Consider the following 18,277-nt stretch of genomic DNA (forward strand, 5'->3'; position numbering starts at 1 on the left):
GATACCAGGAAGAGGAGAAAAGGAAGGAAGCATGGGAAGACGGATAGCTTGGAAGAAAAGACGCGAAAAATGGAAGGCAAGCAAAAGCAACAGCTCGATAGAGAGAGAGAGAGAGAGAGCGAGAGCGAGAGATTGCGACCCAACCCTAGCTACGAGATGATATATCGACTCTCTCTCCTCCTCTACCCCCCAACCTCTCTCTCTCTCTCTCTCTCTCTCTCTCTCTCTCTCTCTCTCTCTCTCAAGGGGATCAATGACTTTTCTTGAAAATTCTACGTTTTTTTTCTTAATTATTCTTTCTTATTTTTCCTCTTACTTCTTAAACGAGAACAGGAAGCTTCTCGATTTTAAAGATTTGAGAAAATTCTAAGAACTTTCACTAATTGTTCCCATTTGTTACGTATTTTTACTGGTCAGCGCAGGAGACTTATCGAGCTTTAGGATATAATTTAATGAGACTAAACGCAATGATATTAATTAAATGAACGTCCCTGTACTCGTATTACTCATATTATTTCAGCTTTCTAATTACTCATACCTGTTGCCTCCTTTCTTTCTTCCTCCCTCTTTCCTTTTTCATCCATCTTTTCTTTCCCTTCCCTCACCCGAACATGTAGACTCTCACTTTTCCTCCTCCATTTCCATCTCCCTTGCAGCCATTATCTTAAAACCTAGCCGTGCATTTTCTCCGTATTAAATTTTTTCGCTGTTGTGATTCCCGAGACTTCCTGGCCGTGGTGTTTTCTGAGGCCAGCGTACAAAAGTGCTTTATCTTTCCTCTCAGTGGAGGAACAGCGTTTTATGTAGGGTAAATTAGTTGTATACTTATGAAATGTAATATCCTTAAAGTTTCATATTTTGAAATGAATACCGCTTTAGCATAGGCTGCTTTACTCTATATTTGATACACATCGCATATACATTTATATTCACACCAGCAGGCTGCAATTGTATTCAGATCCGCACGCTTGTTGTTTCCAATAACAGTGTTTGAAACGAAAGATGAATATCGGTAACCACCGTATTGCATTGGGCGAGGGGTATTAATATTGTTTTAGTATGAGTAATATTGCACCTATTGCCTGAAAGTGCATGACTAACGTGTAGAATGCAGAGTTCACTGTTCCAGGATGTCATCTGACCTTAAATACTTCAACACAATGGGCTACACTTTTTTCTCCGGGACAAGTAATATGTACAGTGTAAAGTTTTATACGTAGGTGTTACCCTATGTAGTGATTTAGAGCCTGTGTTGCAGTGGTGTTCCTCTATTTCTTATACAACATTACTTGGAATGACTTGCACACCACGTCGAGCTTTGAGTCCTGCCCCGTGGCGGTAACGGTACTGCTGTGTCTGTGTCATTGGCGAGGAACAGGCAGGTGATTGTTCAATAAAAAATAGCAGTGACCTGTTGGATAAAAGTTTGTTGGTGTTGGTAATAGTCAGGCAGAGCCAAACAAGTAATTGTGAAATGCACACAATACGTGTTCACTTTTTGTTTCCTCTACTCGGGAAATGTTTGTGTTTTTGGTTCAACCTCTCTCTCATTCATTATATTCATTGCATTTTGAGTTGCTTCATATTAAGAGGGGCTAATTCATTTCTCAGTTGTAGTTGACATTTACCTAAAAATGTGCACCTTCAATGCAGACCCATATTGTTACAGTTCAATACTTTTGTCAAATAATAATATAGTCCTTTATTGTAACTTGTTATGAATTGTGCATAATGTGTGCGAAAGATCTTTCATTAATATGGTACCTTGTTTGTTGATAAGACTAAGGCATCGACGTTCAAAGGGATTCTGTATCGAACTAATCTCTCTCTCTCTCTCTCTCTCTCTCTCTCTCTCTCTCTCTCTCTCTTTTTTTTTTATTTTTTTTTATTTAAACAAAACTTAATACAAAGGAACATGTACCCAAAGGCGCACTGTCGTGTGCTACCTATTCTAAGGGTACTACAATCTATTTCTCTACAATATTTACAGGACTTAAAAATAGATAATATACAAGATGGTCAGCATGTAAATGGAGCACTATTCGTTTCACTTCACTAGCACTATTCACGCACTGCACTACACTGAGTGTCACGTCACAAAGAGTGTCAGAGGAGTTGGCAGTGTCTGTCTCCACTTATGTGCCATCAGTTTGACACTGTGTGTGTTCATCTCCTGGACGTGAGGCACCGCGGCCGTGAACAAGTTCCACATCCTGGAGACGCGTCCTGCGAAGGTGCGTTGATGCTGACACCCGTGGGATCGCGGCACCTCTACGGCGTCACCACCATTGAGCACCGTTCTCGTGCTCCGTGCGGTGACTCTTAGAGGATGACGCAGCCCTGCCAGATGTGGCACTCTTTGCACCTGTGCCTTATGGAACACTACGATCGCCGCCACGTCTCTGCGGTGTTCCAGTGAATCAAGGGGACGCTCAGGCTCTGGGTGAGGTGGTAGTGCAGCATCTACTAGCCGTATGGCGCGGCGTTGGATGCTGTCCAGTCTCCTTCTGTGTGTGGCGGCACAGGACATCCAGGAGAGAGCTGCGTATTCAAGGTGGGGCCGCACCTGTGCCTTGTACAGCAGCAGTCTCCCCTTCCTGTCGAGGAAACTGGCGATCCTTCTGAGAGCGGAGATCCTGTGAGAGGCTTTCTTGGCAATGGTTTTGACATGCCTGTCAAACCTCAGCCCTCGATCCACCTCCACTCCAAGTATCTTGACGTCATCTTGGAGTGGGAGAGCAGCAGCGCCAAAGACAACTTTCCTGCCATTGCTGCCATGGCGGCTGGGGACCGAGAGACAACCATTGCTTGTGTCTTCTCCGGCGCGAATGTCACTTGCCAGCGAGCACCCCACTCCTTTATCACTCGTAGCTGCTGATTGATGGCCTCAGCAGCCCGCCCACTGTCCTGGCGTGGATAGGTATAGGAGAGGGTGCAGTCATCAGCATAGGCCATGACTCCTGGCAGTAGCTGGAGAAGATCATCCACGTAGATATTCCACAGGAGTGGGCCAAGAATTGAACCCTGTGGCACTGATGCCTCCACAGGCAGGGACTCAGATGTTTGCCCGTTGACAACCACCTTGAGGCTTCTGTCCTGCAGGTAATTTCCCAAGAGTCGTAGCAAGCCACCCTGGATGCCTTTAGCACGAAGCTTTTCTAGTAATCCGTTGTGCCATACTTTATCAAAAGCTCCTGCTATGTCCAAAGCAACCACTATAGTGTCCTTGCCGTCGTCGAGGGCGTCCTGCCAATGCCTGGTGAGAAGCATCATTAGGTCGGAGGTTGACCTTCCAGGTCTGAACCCAAACTGTTGGTCTGAGAGGAGGGCATTGTCTCTCTCTCTCTCTCTCTCTCTCTCTCTCTCTCTCTCTCTCTCTCTCTCTCTCTCTCTCTCTCTCTCTCTCTCTCTCTCTCTCTCAATCTGACTCACACTCACTTGCTTAATTGCACTAATAGACTTTACCAATTAAGGTTTCACTTCCCTGTTATCACCTCGTCAGTCCCTTCAGACAATTCCCACATGTCCTGCTCGCCCTTCACCCCTATTCCTTGCTCCCTCCATCCCAGTCTGCCTCCCTCCTTTGTCTCTTGCCTACCTCTGTTTTTTCCTCCCTCCTCTTCCCTTGTCCCCTGATAGCTTGTCGTCCGTCAGTCTCTTTCCGAAGCTGAGATGCACGTCCGTTTTCTGTGAGGGATGGGGCCGTCTAATGATGGCTGCAGCAAGGTGCTCGTGGAAAGGTTACTACGTCTCGCTGCAGTTTAGAAGATTGACGTGATTCCCTGGGTGAGGCTACCAGTCGTCACTATGGCAACACTGCTTTCATGAATCAAAAGAGCGGGAAGTAATCAGCACTGTTGTACACACAAAGAGGTTAGAGGAAATGGTCAAATTGGTGGCCATCATATGAGTCGAGTGGGATGTTGTAACACTGCCTACACGATGTGAGGAAAGAATGTGTTAGTTACTTTACTCCCTCGGGATGAAGGGGTGGAGTGTTGCAACGCTGCTTCCGGGATGTAGAAGAGACCTTGGCAGCGATGCTTCCATGAAGAGAGGGAAAGAAAAAAAAAGATACAGTGCTGTTTCCATGAAGCGAAGGGGAGTATGTTTGCGATGCTCCCTCCGTGAAATAAATGTGTATTGGATGTTGCAAAACTGCTTACGTAATGGGACGAGGAGGACGGAGAGGACAGCTGCAATACTAATAGTAATACTACAGCCTCCATTACCCACCTTAAGCTGAAGCAGGTCACCAAATTGCGACCATGAGATAGAAAGAGCAAGAAGGCATGAGTGTCTGGCGCCGCTGCTCCCCGGGTAGTGGTGGTGGTGGTGAGGTGGATCGTATAAAGGTTAACCATCCGTGTTACTCTTTTCTTTACCAATAATGTTCCCACGTTTTATTGTTTATGTAGATTAAGATAGGTTAGTTTAAATTATAATAAATAACTCCACCTAAATTCCGGTACCATAGCCCACCCCCAAACATATACAGCGTGGCTGACTGTCATGTGTGACGTGGTAGTGTTATGCTGGCACCAAGGCAGTGCATGTGAGATGTGACAGATGTGTATGTGGCCGTGAGAGTTGAGAAACGCTGTTTAGGAACAGTCCTTATTTGTATGGGAAATATGAATTATATGTAATTATTATTATTATTATTATGTGTGTGTGTGTGTGTGTGTGTGTGTGTGTGTGTGTGTGTGTGTGTGTGTGTGTGTGTGTGTGTGTGTGTGTGTGTGTGTGTGTGTGTGTGTGTGTGTGTGTGTGTGTGTGTGTGTGTGTGTGTGTGTGTGTGTGTGTGTGTTAATTATTAAATTTTGTTTTACTATTAAACTTTTCTACAATGTCATATCTGTTATATATGTGACTGCAGGTCTTCCAGTTTTTGTGTATACTTTCATCTATTTTCACTTCCCTCTTGTGTTTAGATGTTTTTGTGTGTCTTTGTCTATTTATCCACTTGTTTGTCTTATATTGTATATGTGATAGACGAAGACGTGATGTGTCGTCCCCCTGTTGGATTATTGCCTTGAAATCATATTTCATTAACATTTCATTTTCTCAAATATTTTTTCTTACAGAGTTTGTTCGTGAGGATCCATCAACGAGTATGATTAAGAGCTTGGGCTGAGTGATGCCTGGAACCTTTTGAGGTACGTGTGTGTGTTTACGTGTGTGGGGGGAAAAGGTTGGAGGGGTGGAGGGATGAGTTTGTGGATGGGTGGGTGGACGTGTAAGGGTCTGTATTAGTTAATTAGATTTCTCCTACTGGAGACGTCAATAACCAGACCACTTGTGATTCTGAGGTCTTGGTGAAGATCCACTTGTCATATACATATATCTTCCAAATTAAAGTTATTTTCCTGCAATTCAAATATATTCGATATTCATATATATATATATATATATATATATATATATATATATATATATATATATATATATATATATATATATATATATATATATATATATATATATATATATACACACACACACACACACACACACACACACACACACACACACACACACACACACACACACACACACACACACACACAGAGAGAGAGAGAGAGAGAGAGAGAGAGAGAGAGAGAGAGAGAGAGAGAGAGAGAGAGACGGAATATATTCTGACTGGAAATTCTTTGTGTATGTGCAACTGAATGAATTGTGAGTACTAACGAAAGCAAGGGTTTGATGTTTCTAGCTTATATTGACAGTGATGTCGATAAACTAATCTAAGACACGTGCAATAAAATCCTTTCACACTAATTGTACAGTGACCTCTGTGGCCTAACAAGTTCGTTTTATTCCTTGTGAAGAAAAAAAAATGCTCACTTGAAAAATGGATGATGAAGAGCTGAAGGTATTATGTCTGTATGGGAAGCACTTGATGAATGGTGTCATTATGTGCGGAGAGTGGAAGAGAAAATCCATAAGAAGCTTACCTCGGTTGAAACTGGAAGAAAAATGTCGCATTTGTTGCACTAGCGAGGCAGATGACAGTAAGGACACGGAAATGGGAGAAGCAAGGGATAAATTCATAACGTGATGGATAGCGTCCTATGAAATTATAAGTGCTGGATGAACATGAGTGGTGATTACAAAAAGAGATAAAAAATGAACATTACATAAACTACAACAAATAGATAATGATTTTGGTTATATAAACATATTCCAAGAAGGAGTCAGCATACAGTGGTTATGATTGCGAAATAACAAATAACAAAAAGTAAAAAAAAAATGAGAAACGAACAAAATCTGAAAGAACGAGCAATAAAGCTGTCGTGGAAAACATAAAGGGAACAATGTCAGAGTTCCGAGAAATGCTGTGGACGAGAAGATCAGTAAGTGATGAAAATCCTGGATAGATACAGAAGAGGAGGAAAAGTTCATAAGGAAAATGTTGGAGCCGACTGTGCCAGAGAAGGGAGAGGAAACTTTGAAAATAAGAGAAACTGCGAGCCATCAAAGGAGACGGTTCAAAGCAGGGACGCGGCGGGTGGGCTGGGTTGTGAAGAAGCAGAGTGGTCATGAGGACAAAGGCAAGGGAAGGTCGTGGCAGGTCAGATGATAACAGATTACATTATTGAAGTCTGTGGTAGGACGAGCTGGAATACATGAATATGCTTTTACTAGCGTAGCATGATAAAGATAATATTGTTAGTGCATCTGTTTGGTAGGGTGTGTGTGTGTGTGTGTGTGTGTGTGTGTGTGTGTGTGTGTGTGTGTGTGTGTGTGGTTTTGTGGGATATTAAGTCTAATGAACATTGGATAAGCAGATATGTTTCAGTTGAATTATGATCGATGCAGTCATAAATGGTGAAATATTACATATCGCAACTAGTGATGTGTAAGTTATCATTGCGATTTAAAGGAGGGGAGTTTGTTTATCAATGAAACTATTATATTAACAAGGTAAATGTCAGTGGGAACGTCCCTATAGAAATATTAGCAATAACAGTTAATGCGATTGGAGGGGAGTGAGTGATAACAGCGTCAGTACATTTGCTGTTAATAAATACTTATAGTTTTGGAGAAATGTAATGAGTTTGTAGCCTAAACAGCTATTATCAGTTTTACATGTTATGAAAAAAAATAATAATCTGAATAAAACCTGGGAAAAAAAATCATAATACAGATTAATGCACGAGTTGAAAAAGTAATTCTCTCTACCTGACGTGTTTTGGAATCTGCCTAGGCTATTTAATTGGCTTTAATTAAAGGTTGGTTCATTAGGTAAGGGTTGTAAAAGTCACACACACACACACACACACACACACACACAGGACGGCCATAACATACACTGCTCCTGGCACTGCACAACACGGAAAGCCAGGCAAGTTGGTGTAGGGTTTAATTTGGGGTTATGGTGAGTGGGTTGTAATCTCCAGGGGGAAGCAGGCCAAGGCGGGGCAATCAGTGCAGAGTGTCCCTTCATGCCTGCGAGGAACACAATCAGGCACCACCAATGAGGCTCAATGAGTGTTTGATCCGCCAGGAAAACTACCGCTCTGCATCAAACGAGAATAATATGCATCAGTGTAGTGGTAATGGTGGTGGTGTGGATGATAATAGTAGTAAGTTGTTATTTATTATGATGGTAGTGGTGTTGCTGGAATGGTATTAATTCAAGAGTGTCACCACCACTACCACCGCCACCACCACCTCCACCACCACCGCAATTATATTTAGCTATTGTTCTAAATACGTGTTTTGTGTTTTGTTCATTGTCACAGTCTTTCTCTCATGCATTCTTTCTATTCAGGCCCCATCATGGTATAAATTAACCGTTGCTTTTGTCATGATTGTTACTTTCTTTTTTTCCTTTTTCATATTATTTTTGTTTCCACTGGACAGGCGGAGGGAATGCTTGTTTTTATCTTTTCATCTTTTTCCAGTATTCGTGCCTCGTATACAAATTAATAATTCAACACACACACACACACACACACACACACACACACACACACACACACACACACACACACACACACACACACACACACACACACATTGATAGCTTTAAGAAAGAACGCATTAAGGAAATGACCTTCCATTCTGGACAATTAATGCTCCCTTTCCTTTCATAAATTCATCTTTTCCCTGAGCTCAATGAAAACTAAAAGTAGTGAGGGATGAATTACTTCTTAATCCTTCTCTTTTCACCCTCCTTAACTCCGTCCCGTACCTCTCTCTCTCTCTCTCTCTCTCTCTCTCTCTCTCTCTCTCTCTCTCTCTCTCTCTCTCTCTCTCTCTCTCTCTCTCTCTCTCTCTCTCTCTCTCTCTCTCTCTCTCTCTCTCTCTCTCTCTCTCTCTCTCTCTCTCTCTCTCTCTCTCTCTCTCTCTCTCTCTCTCTCTCTCTCTCTCTCTCTCTCTCTCTCTCTCTCTCTCTCTCTCTCTCTCTCTCTCTCTCTCTCTCTCTCTCTCTCTCTAACCACCGACACACACACATCCGCTCCCTCCCTCCCCAACATATTGTGTTTCCTCACAGGGCTTTTCTCAAGTGCCTTAGAGAGCACAAGATTCAATTACCAACACTGTAAACCTGAGACACAAACCTGGCGTACCGTGGGGTGATTCTGCTTGACCTCACCTCTCCCTTACTTTCACCGTCGTTTATCACATCACCTCGTGAAAACAATCTTAAACATAATCTTTTTCATATGACGTAACCTAAGATAGAAATTTGACAGTGTACAAAGGGAAGGGCAATTTATGGCTCGAAGAAACTGAAATAGGTAAAGTTGTATGAATATTGTAGAAAGAAGGAAAGCGCGAGTAACATTGTTGTGAGAAGAAACACAGAGAGGAAGGGAAGAGATGAAACGTTAGAGAGTCAATTCCTTCTGCTCGATCTCATTTTTCCCTTCACCTTCACCATCACAGTTTATTTATTGAGAACATTTATGCCCAAGAATAGGAAATAAATAATTAAGGAAATGCATTTGTACGGCTGTCTGATTAGTTACAGGTTCCTTATCACCACCGCTCTGTCCACTTCAGGCGCCTAAACCAGAGAGCCTCAGCAGGAAATCTTAAGGAAGCCAGTGGATGGTGTGAGTGAAAGAGAATATTGGACAAAAGCTGATGGGAAATGAAGCACACTAGAGGTTCATCTCTTAATAAGGCCTTACGTAACATATTAAGCTTTGTCAATAGGCTTTTAGCTTTAGTACTCCGGGGAGCAATCAAGTGAGAAAATGAAGATAATAATGATGGAGGAGGTGATGGTGGTAAAAGTGGTAACAGTAAAAGTAGTAGTAGTAATGGTGATGGTAGTAGTAGTAGTAGTAGTAGTAGTAGTAGTAGTAGTAGTAGAATTAGCGATAATTGTATTGATAAAAATAGGAACAATATGGGATGATGAAAAATGAAAACCATGTTTGAATAGTTTTAACTGTAAGAGCAAAAATCGCTGGTAGTCGAGAAATAAAACTGTTCAACAATACCGGTAGTTTCCCTATCAGTCGATCAATACCTGGAAGCCACGCCACGTCTACCAATAGTAATACCAATGCAAACTCTGATAGATAGACGTTTCATACTATAAAATGAAAGAAGAAAAAAGATATATTTGCTAAAAGTTACATGCAGGACGGGCGGAAGGTGAGATGGGAAGGAGGAGATGGGAAGGGGAAGCATTGGCACGAGAAGGGAAGGGCCAGGAGAGGGAAAGCGAAGGAGGAGCAGGTGAGGGACTGGACAGGAGGAGAGGAGGAGGAGGAAGGGGAATGGGAAGCTAGAGAGGGCAGGAGGACCAGGAGAGGGAAGGGGAGAAGGGGAGGGATAGTAGACAAACAAAGAGAGGAAGGGGAGGCGTGGTGGGCTGCAGCGAGCGAGGGGAAAAGCCATCCCGCAGGCAAGGTACCGGAAGACGAGGTCGAGACAGTAACCCAAGTTTGGGACGAACAGGACAGCTCTAAACGGACTGACTTCCGGACTTAATAACTTTGAACCTCAGCCCAAGGAAAGCTAGAATGTGTGTGTGTGTGTGTGTGTGTGTGTGTGTGTGGGTGGGTGGGTGGGTGGGTGTGTGTGATGAAGAAGAAAGGCGACGGAAAGTTTCATGCTACAACAGCGATAAAAATTTTGTCTGTTCTGAGATAAAAATAGATGGCGGGGTTCTCACTTTTACTCAACCTTGAAATATAAGTCAACTCGAAAGAAAGTTGGAAAGTGGACAAGCCTTGAGGAGGAAGAGGAGGGGGAAGAGGAAGATTGTAGGAAGAGTGGAGGAAAAAGACGAGACTGTTGGAGGACGTTGGGAGAGATAGGAAGGAGGGGGTCAAAGAAAGAGGAAGAAGAGGTCACATAGAGAAAAGCAACAGGAACAGGGGCAGTAGAAAGAGGAAGGGAGGGGGAAGAGGAGGTGGAGAAAGGAAGAAGAGAAAGAGGAGGAGGAGGAGAAAGAGCTAGGACACGATGAAAATAAGAATCTTTATGTACATATATTAAAAAAAAGAATGTCATTCCTGGTATACTTTCTCTCTCTCTCTCTCTCTCTCTCTCTCTCTCTCTCTCTCTCTCTCTCTCTCTCTCTCTCTCTCTCTCTCTCTCTCTCTCTCTCTCTCTCTCTCTCTCTTAGCCAATCGTTTTATTTCCTATCCACCTTCTTTCCCCTCACATTTTCCCCTCTTTTCCTGGTGCTCTCTCCCGCTCCTTCTACCGGTGCGCCAATCACCAGCTATTCATCCCACCAAAAGATCAAGAAAACGATACTACAAATTGGAAGATCATAGGCGTTCTTTCTCTAAAGGAAACCTGTGTCCTCGATTCTAGCGAAGTGCTTGCCTTCCTCTTGTACAACGTCACACCTGTAAACGTAGCATCTCTTTGCTCTAGATGAGTTACGTATGTGGTGGTGGTGATGGTAACAGCAGTGGTAGTAGAAGAATAAGTAGTGGTAGTAGTAGTAGTAGCAGCAGTAGTAGTAGAAGTAGCAGTAATAGTAGTAGTAGTAGTAGTAGTAGTAGTAGTAGTAGTAGTAGTAGTAGTAGTAGTAGTTTTGCAGGTTTTGTTAAAAATCGAAGCTGCACGAGATGAAAGACCCATCTGTGGTTCCATATTGAATCATATTTGTGGAGTTCCTCTCTCCTCGGGATCGAATCTTTAAATTTCAGAGATTCAACCATTCATTATTGTTTATTTGTATGATATATCTCTGTAAGACGTTCATATGTACGTGTTGTAAGAAAATATATCTAAGTTATACTCACAACAACATGCGTGGTGAATTGATCATGATATAGATAATTAGATTAAACTTATGACGAGCGTGGAACTCTTACCATTGCCGACGTGTCTACAGGATACTGAGAGTCATCTGTTGAGTAGCGTCTGTTTGTTTCCTTAGTCACTGTCATCGTGCCATCGTAAGCAGTCTCGAGATCAGTGACTCGGTCTTCATCAGTGGCCTCCATGCGCTTAGTGTCTAAGGTTGATGCTACAATGACTGTTTGTAAGCTTGCTCATCACTCAGAATGAATCCCCGCCTTGATCTAAAGATATTTACAGTTACTAAATTTCTCTTATCATGCAAGTTTTTACATTTACAGCAAACTGGCCAAGGGATCTAAAAGAAAGGTAATAAAAAAAGAGATTAAATTGCTAATTATTAAGTTTCTCTTGATGCAAGATGAGTGATGCAAAATTCACCAGCCCACAGAGTGAAATATTCAAGTAGGTATAATCATCACCAACAGCCTAAAACTTTTCTAATGATCCACGCTATCCTATCGGCTGGAGCAGCGTTGAGGTTAATTAAACTACTTTTTTCACATAACAATTAAGGAAAGTATCCAAACACGTTGTATCGCGTCATAATATTTCCATATAGTTTCAGACTTTAGCATAGCAGGTGTTCCTGTATTCTTTATATTTAACACAGGAGGAATGAAGTGTAATTGTTGCCATTATCTCCTTTGGCACCACACATGATTCACCCAATGTAAAACACACACATGATTTCTTCAATGAGGCGAAGACGAAATTACTAATAACACTCACCGAATTCACTTCACATCACTTCCAGGAAAATTTTGTGCACGTTTCTCAGACAATATGATAAATGGACATTCATAGATATTAAGATTGACAGGAAGATAAACAGAAACAAGGAACGGAAGAAAGAAGACATTTTCATTATTTTTGGAATGGATTCTAGGCTATCTCACCTTTGTTGTTCTTCCATCGCCTCACTTCTTTTTTTACCTCACTCTTCTTTCAATTTACTTCTTGCGGTCTTCACCAACATTACTCCTACAACTTTTTCATCTTCTCTCCTCTCCTCCTCACCCGGCACCTTCTTTTCCTGTCCTTCACGAACACCACAACATTTTATTTTCCCTCCTTTCCTCTGTTATGCTTTCATTTCACCCATTTCTCCCCTTTCCACTATCTTTCCCAGCATGAATTCTCCACCACCTCTCCATATTTTCTTCCTTTCCGTATTCCGCGTTCAATTCACCTATTTTTCGCTTCTCCACACTGCCTCTCCTGTGCATTTTCCACTGGCATCCCATCTCTTCCTCCATTCCCTTCGCTTCACTGCGCACCACAAGGAAAAAAGAACTATTATATTTATTCCTTACCAAGCTGGAGGTTATTAGGAAACGTATTTTCGTACCAATGGCTGCAATTAATGAAAATGTGTAATTATGAAAACAGCTTTCCGGCTTGCACACCGGAAAAAAAGACGAGCGATATTATACATACAGATAAATAATTCATGGGTGTTAAGAGTCGCGTTATTGTAATTTCCAGATCAGGTTGTCAGGAGAGGGAGTTATGAGTCCTTCCATATAAAGGTGAACTGTCGCCTCGAGATTCATGTGGCAGAAGGATCTTTTCCGCGTGAGTTGCTCAGCTGGGCATTATGGCGCGGTGCAGAGGTTGGCATTGCCTTGTGTTACATTGTATTTCATTGTATTTCATCTCCTAGTGTCCCTATTCTTCGTTCACTTCAGTGCTCTCTCTCTCTCTCTCTCTCTCTCTCTCTCTCTCTCTCTCTCTCTCTCTCTCTCTCTCTCTCTCTCTCTCTCTCTCTCTCTCTCTCTCTCTCTCTCTCTCTCTCTCTCTCTCTCTCTCTCTCTCTCTCTCTCTCTCTCTCTCCAGTTCTTTTCCTTCTCATACTCTCAGGGAAGAGTAAAGTCACATGTGCTTCACTCACGCAATGGAATACTCGCTTTTTAAAGTTTCTTTTTCCTTTTATCACTTAATGCTGAGTCCGTCGCTGGTGCACAACAACAGAAAGCATTTCGTATTGAAAAAGCCAGGGTTGTTTATATGTTTGTACGCCATTGTATAGCACATCGATAGTCTATGTCAGGCGTTCAAAGCGTTGTATTCAGAATCTTTGTATCTAAAGGGAAAACATCGAGTTTATGAGGAAGACACAACTGAATCACACGAGGTCATTCTCTTAATCTGAATAAACCTTTGTACCTCTTTGTAAATCACTTTACCAGAGGCCATGTTTGAAGCCTACGTCAATATGGAAGTTCCTTAAACAATATAAAGTTCCTTAAACAGCTATTCGATATTTAGATAACAAAGTAGACAGTTATGACATGTATTTGTATTGCAAAGTACAATATTTGCATCGGCAGTGTTTTAGTAGACAGGTTAAGGTGAAGCAGGAGTTAATGATTATGGCCTGCTGGTCCAGAATACTTCATTTTGTCCGCCATAGAGGACAAAATGAAAACAAAATAGAAAAGGAGAAACAGGTCACTGAACTTGGATAACACAACACACTGTCCAAGGAGGAGGAAGAGGAAGAGGCCATTGAACTTTTACTGTTTGTCCACCATTCTCTGACTCTTGAGATAATCATCAAGACATTCCCAGAACTAAATTGTACTGCATCGATGGAGATGACATGGCATTGTTTAGGGACTCGACACAGAATATGAAACACTTGCAAGTATCAGTGAGTAACACAGTCAGTCTTATTTTTGCATGTATTCCTACCATTCAGTTCTGTAGACATGATAATAAAAAAGAATAATATGAAAGCATGATATAAAGTTTCACCCATCAGCTGACACTCTCGAAGTCAGGGGAAGTGTCAGCCATACTATATCTTGTTTAACTGAGGAAGGGAGAGAGACTGGGTGAGAGGAAGGGACGTGAAGTGGTTAAAGGGAAGAAACCTTAAACTAATCTCATAAATAACCTGATGTACACACGTTTCCGACGGCTGTGTATACTAGAAAAGTGTGTGTGTGTGTTTGTGTGTGTGTGTGTGTGTGTGTGTGTGTGTGTGTGTGTGTGTGTGTGTGTGTGTGTGTGTGTGTGTGTTAGCGCGTTCATACGCCCTTAAGTTAAGTATAAGTAGATATATTTCATCCATTACTTATATATAATCAACTTGTGTATTTTCTGTCTGCCTATAAACAAAGTAAATATTTACACATTCTCTTAATTATCTTCGTTCTCCCTTTCTTTTTTCTCCCCGCCTCTTTCTTGCACTGTTGCTCCTATTGTTACATGATTTCGTAAGCGCGAGTGATTCAATAAATCATCTCTATAGATTATAGTATTGCATTTTAAGAAGTGGTAGGAAGTAGAGGTGGAGCATCGGTGAGGCGGCTGTGTTGATAGAGAGTTACGAAAACCAAGGAAATAGACCAACGGTAAAAGCTGTCTGCTTCACTTCCATCCAACTTATTCAACCTACGAAGAACCTACATGAACATTCAATGCACGAAGATTTCCCCCATGAAATTTCCATTCAAAATTATTCTTCCTATAATATTTTTTCAACTTCGCCTAATCTAACTTAAAAGTTTATATTAGGAGACTCTCTCTCTCTCTCTCTCTCTCTCTCTCTCTCTCTCTCTCTCTCTCTCTCTCTCTCTCTCTCTCTCTCTCTCTCTCTCTCTCTCTCATGTTACTTATTTATTTATTCATTTATTCTTATTGAGGAAAGAACCGAAATCCTTTAGGTCAAAAATACGTGAGGGAAATGAACCTTTGGGAAGTTGTTGCGTAGGAAGTAAAGATGTCGATGGTTCGCACTGAGTGGTAATGGAGGTGGTAGTGTGCAAGTACTCATAATACTGATAGAGATCATCGTTTTCCTACTATCCTCATCCTTCTCGCTAATGTCTGCCTGCACATCCCGTCTCAGGTGAAGGACGACTCCCTACCCACCGTGGCCATAGCAGCTGGTGCTCGCATGTATAACGCGAGACAGATATTCATTTATCCATCAAGTGCGGACAGGTGAGCGGACAGGTGAAGGCTTCAGCGGGGAGTCGGGAAGGGGGCCAGACTTGAGGAGCTTCCAACCGATTTCGAGGCAGTGGTGGTGGATAGTAGTGGTGGTGGTAGTGAGAGGTAGCAATGTTGGTTACGTTACTGGTTTCGAGTGATGGTGAGAAGAAGCAGTTACAGTGATGATGGATGGAAGAGAAGTTAGACGTGTTAGTGGTGGAAGTGAGGCATAGCAGTGTTGTAATAGTGATAATGAGAGGAATGTTTGTAGTTACCGTCAGAGGTAGTGTTAGTGGTTATCACCTGTGTTGATAGCGAGACCCTAAGTTTGTTGTTGTTACAGATACCCCTGGTGTGGCGTGGCGTGTGGTGGTGTGCGGGGCGTTGTGGTGTTTACAAAGATTGGAGAGCGACTGAAACATTGGGCTGAAAATATCATGGTCAAGGATACGTGAAGTAGACGCTCTATTTAAAGGGAGGAAATTTGATACTTTTTGTTTAAGATAGTGGGGCTTACGAGTATAGCTGTACTGGTGATAGTGATGATGGTGGTGGTGGTACTACTACTATTACTACTACTACTACTATTCTACTACTACTACTATTCACTACTACTACTATTCTACTACTACTACTACTACTACTACTACTACTACTACTACTACTACTACTACTACTACTACTACTACTACTACTACTACTACTACTACTACTACTACTACTACTACTACTACTACTACTACTACTACTACTACTACTACTACTACTACTACTAGTCTACTACTACTACTACTACTAGTCTATTACTACTACTACAACTACTACTAATAATAATAATAATAATATTACAACTACAAAAATCACCACCAACAACAACTGCTACCACTACTACTACTATTTCCACTACTACTACTACTACTACTACTACTACTACTACTACTACTACTACTACTACTACTACTACTACTACTACTACCTCGACAAACATCCCCACCACCATCACCACCATCAACCACCACCACCAACCACCACCACCACCACGGCTCAAGGTGTGCAGGCGTTGGTTTTACGCAGATACTCGAAAATTTTACGTGACTGAGAAAAAAATGTCACCTTAAACAACCTGTGGAATCGATTCGAGCTGGAAAAAACGTGACTCCGGATAAGTGAGTGATTTTTGAAGGCCTGTGATTGGTTGGCCTTTGAAGTACAAATATGAAGCGTGCGAGGGTTGATAGGTTGACATTTTTGCTTCATTATTCTAAGTCTAAATAACACACTAGACCTTTGTGATTAGTTCATGTACAGCATATTTTTGCGTTTGAATGTCACTTTGTCCTTTGCACCTCTCTCTCTCTCTCTCTCTCTCTCTCTCTCTCTCTCTCTCTCTCTCTCTCTCTCTCTCTCTCTCTCTCTCTCTCTCTCTCTCTCTCTCTCTCTCTCTCTCTCTCTCTCTCTCTCTCTCTCTCTCTCCATTGATGTAGACAGCGTGTTTTCTCATTTTGTTATTCTGACTCCATCTCTTCTGGTCTTAAAATTCACTTCACAATTAGACTGGTTTTGTCTCTCGTCCTTTTAGATCTGCGCTTCCCATCTCTTGGCGTCACACAGTCCGCAGTGACGCTCTTGCCGGAACACTGAGACTGTGACTGTGTTTGTTATTGACTGACTCTTTGTTTGTTATTGCTAGTCTGTTTAGATGTACAATATTTACAATGAGCTCACTGATAAATTTATTGATTGAATGTGACAGTAAAAAAAAAGAAAAAGAAAAAGAACTTGGATTGCCTTCAGAAGAAAAATTTAAGAAAATATAAATAATTTTCTTGAATGCAAAAAAAAAAAATTATCAGTGTACCGATCATTTCACTAACAAAATAATAAGTGGCTTCCTTCGTCTCTCTTACGTTTTATATATTTCAGAAAAGACAGCAGGAGGAAGCAGTAGATATACAGATTTCACTACTCACTCAGTGCTTCCTCTCCGTCACACCATCCCCCTGCTGGAGGGGGACGAAGGAAAGCGCCTCCAGCCGATGTCTAAGTTCTGTTTATTTTCTAGCTTGGCCTTACCGCGGTATCCGTAACAGAGTGGAATGGTTCTATTAAAATGAGTTGATGACTTTTCAATTCCTTCGCGGCACACAAACAAGGGGTGGTGTCTATCTGTGCACGGAAACTCGTCTTTATTCTTATCACTTTATCACGCCCCTACAACTTTTCCTCTCTCTCTCTCTCCCTCCCGGGCGGCTTGATACTCATAAACACATAAATCATGAAACGTTGCAGCACCGACTCCAAAAAATGAAGTGGATTAAACTTTTCACTAGCGAGTTTGGGACAAATCCACTCTTGTTATGATTTTTTAATATTTATCAAACTAACACCTCTCCGAGTGAGTGTCGGAGGGAAGGTGGGTGGATTAATCTCAGCAGGGGCCTCGGCAGTGCGAGGTGAGCGCGAGGGAGAGAGAGGGAGGGAGGGTGAAACAACCGCTCAGTACCACTCTTGCTCACACACTGATCCTGCCTCAGTCCGCCTCCTCCCGTGCTCCCTCCGTTCCCGCCTGTCTCTCTTTTCCTCCCGACCTCCCTCGGCTCCACCATTTTTTTCCTTTCTCCTTTCCTTGCCTTATGTCATCGCTGTTACCTGTTTTTCTTTCCTCTACCACTACTTTTGTAATATCAACACCAATATTAATGCTCCCTTCAATATACCGTAACACCACCACCACCACCACCACTACGTTCACCAACTCCACTGCACTTAGTTGATTGAAGCATTGCAGTTCACTTTCACCGCTACACAGCTACAGTATAAGATAAAAAAAAAATGTGCCTGTATCTGCATTATATTCATATGTATCTAAAACAAAAATACGAATTCAGTATTACGTCACACTCCTTTCATGTTTTTAAGTGAATACGAGGCTGATTATTAACACGAGGCAAGGACATTGTTGTTTCCTTCCCTAAAAAGTGAATCAGATGTGAAATGAATATGATTTTCGCGAAATATAATGTAATTAAAAAGAACAAGAAGCAGT

The 18,277-nt window shown here is 42.0% G+C and overlaps 1 protein-coding gene and 1 long non-coding RNA gene across 2 annotated transcripts in view; one reads left to right on the forward strand and one right to left on the reverse strand.

Annotated features, from left to right (window-relative positions):
- The window catches only part of LOC123508209, a 127,724-nt gene extending 122,482 nt beyond the window's left edge, over window positions 1–5,242 (forward strand). Inside the window, exon 3 of the long non-coding RNA XR_006675881.1 lies at window positions 5,088–5,242. This is a non-coding gene — a long non-coding RNA (uncharacterized LOC123508209). The remainder of the gene's footprint in view (window positions 1–5,087) is intronic.
- LOC123508208 (regulator of G-protein signaling 7-binding protein-like) overlaps window positions 1–17,737 on the reverse strand; it is a 252,409-nt gene extending 234,672 nt beyond the window's left edge. The window contains exon 1 of the mRNA XM_045261743.1: window positions 17,202–17,737. The gene's annotated coding sequence lies outside the window, so the exon portion shown is untranslated. The remainder of the gene's footprint in view (window positions 1–17,201) is intronic.
- Between the last annotated feature and the right edge of the window lie 540 nt (window positions 17,738–18,277).

This window comes from Portunus trituberculatus, chromosome 24 (genome assembly GCF_017591435.1).
Source record: "Portunus trituberculatus isolate SZX2019 chromosome 24, ASM1759143v1, whole genome shotgun sequence".
NCBI classification, from domain to species: domain Eukaryota; kingdom Metazoa; phylum Arthropoda; class Malacostraca; order Decapoda; family Portunidae; genus Portunus; species Portunus trituberculatus.